Genomic DNA, 2,205 nt, shown 5'->3' with positions numbered 1-2,205 from the left:
GCTGTGGGAGCTCTAGGCTCACTGTGTGTTTCTAAGAGGTGTTTTCTGAGGCACCTCTTTGTCCTGGGATAATTGCATGAATCTTCTCCCAGCTCTTTTACTGTGAAATGCAGCTGGAGGTCCTGTTGAATGAGCAGCCAGTTAGGCACATCTTTGCTGCCAGTCCTTCAAATCCATCCTTAACACAGGATGTCACGCTGTAGTGTGTGTTAGCAAGATCACCTGCAGGCCCGTTCTCCACATGGAGCTAGAGATGGAGGTGGAGAGCTGCAGAGAGAGGTGAGGAAATGATTGACAGGTTGATCTTGGGGTCTATGCTTCCTGCTTGCTCTGTGTTTCAGGTTTGCCTCCCTCACCGAGAGATGTCTTGCTGCAGACCCTGTCCCCCACGCCCCTGCGGAGCCTCTGGCCCAACCCCACTGGCAAGCAGCTGCACTGAGCCCTGTGTCGCCCGCTGCGCTGACTCCACGGTGGCCATCCAGGCCTCCCCGGTGGTGGTGACCCTGCCGGGCCCCATCCTCACCTCTTTCCCCCAGAGCACAGCCGTGGGATCCTCTCTGTCGGCTGCTGTTGGGAGCTCCCTCAGCTCCGGGGGGGTTCCCATCTCTTCTGGGGGCGGCCTTGGCCTGGGAGGCTCAGGGCTGTGTCTGCCTCCCCCCTTCTGCACTATGAACTGCTGAAGCTCTTGGATCGCGTCCTTTGGAGTGGGATGGAAGACAGGGACCTTGCAGCTGTGGGAGCATGGCCCTGACTTGCAGACCGGCTGGGCGTCCTCACCTCCCACTTGGCGCGAGAGACCTGTGCCCACGTCTCCTCACTGCACGGCAGGCCTCACCATGTCTCCTGTGGCTCAGCTTCGTTCTGAGCTCCTCGAGAAAGGGCTCCTTCTCTTCTGCTTTGCTGAACCTCCTGCTGCCTAGGGGAGGGTGCCGGAGTTAGGGACTGCTCTGGGTGGGCATTGCCAGAGTTTAGAGCAGAATGGGAACAGGGCAAGCGCTTTGTGTGGAGCTTGTCCTTGGGAAATGGGCCTTTCTTTGTGCCTCCCTGAACTCTGCAGATGTGTTTCTTATTCTCTGTTCTGTGCCAGTGCATTTTATCCTTCTCATTAAAGACTTTGTGCAGCATAGCTGGAGGCCGAGGTGGTTTGTTCTCATCCTTCCTCCATTGGCCAAGACTTCTGCAAGGAAAATGTAGAACCTGCTCTCTCCCATGACAAGTCTATCCCAATTCTTGGGGCACCATTAGTTGTCGGTGCATCTCCCTGTACCGATACCAAAGCAGCAAAAATAAACAAGCGGAAAAATTAGAGACAGACAGTTTTCCGGGAATTGAAGAGGTCAAGAAGCAATGGATAGGGTTGGAAATAACAAGTAAAGCTACACACAGTAATCCTGTCTTAGTCTGAGAGTGGTTAAACCTGGGAAAAAGGTTTCCCGGGGAGTACTGTAGAGTCTCCATGTTTGGAGATGTCTAATATCCAACCAGACAAGGCCCTGAATGTCCTCCTCTACTTGGCTCTGCTTTGTGCCGCGCCTGGACCGCGTGATCTCCATCTCAGACCTTGTGTGAAAGGGTGAGGCTCTGGCTGGATGCCGTCAGCCAGGAGCAGCCATCAAGCAAGCACAGTGGAGCAGAGGGGGCTGGGGCCAGTGCTCAGGAAAGCTGCAGAGTTGGTGGTCACAGGGTAGGAGAAGGGGCCTTGATGTCAGTCCCGGGCTGGGAGCACAGGAAAGGAAGGAAGATCAGAGTGCATTAACGAATTGACCCGACAGAAGGGCTGTTAAGGCTTTCTTAAGCTGTAAGCATGCTGGGGAAAGGCTGGAGGGAGCCCCAAAAGGTTGAGGTCCCACTGAGATTTGAACTCAGATCACTGGATTCAGAGTCCAGAGTGCTCACCATTACACCATGGGACCTCTGGCACAACACCTGCCTTTCCCCTCAGCCCACCTGTGCCGAGCCTTATACTCCTGGCTGAGCTTTGCGTTCTCTCCCTCTCCCTGGCCATCACCAAAGACGGTCTCACAGGGCCTTTCCAGGGAGTGGCAGAGCTCTTTGCGCAAGCCTGGCATGCCCTCTCATACCAGACCCAGGCTGGTAACCTCTGAGAATCTTCATTTTGCCTAATTAGACCCAGTTATGAAGTTTCCCGTAGAACTTCTGCAAGGTTGCACCTCACAGGGTACTTTCATGGACCAGCAATCGGTG

General features: G+C 54.8%; 1 non-coding gene across 1 annotated transcript; it reads right to left on the bottom strand.

Annotated features, from left to right (window-relative positions):
- Positions 1–1,841: 1,841 nt before the first annotated feature.
- TRNAQ-CUG (transfer RNA glutamine (anticodon CUG)) lies at positions 1,842–1,913 on the bottom strand. Its single transcript has one exon. It is a non-coding gene; the product is annotated as a tRNA-Gln (tRNA).
- Between the last annotated feature and the right edge of the window lie 292 nt (positions 1,914–2,205).

This window comes from Athene noctua, chromosome 13, assembly GCF_965140245.1.
Source record: "Athene noctua chromosome 13, bAthNoc1.hap1.1, whole genome shotgun sequence".
NCBI lineage: Eukaryota > Metazoa > Chordata > Aves > Strigiformes > Strigidae > Athene > Athene noctua.
The sequence above is the reverse complement of the archived record's forward strand: the minus strand, read 5'-3'. Positions and strand labels throughout refer to the sequence as shown.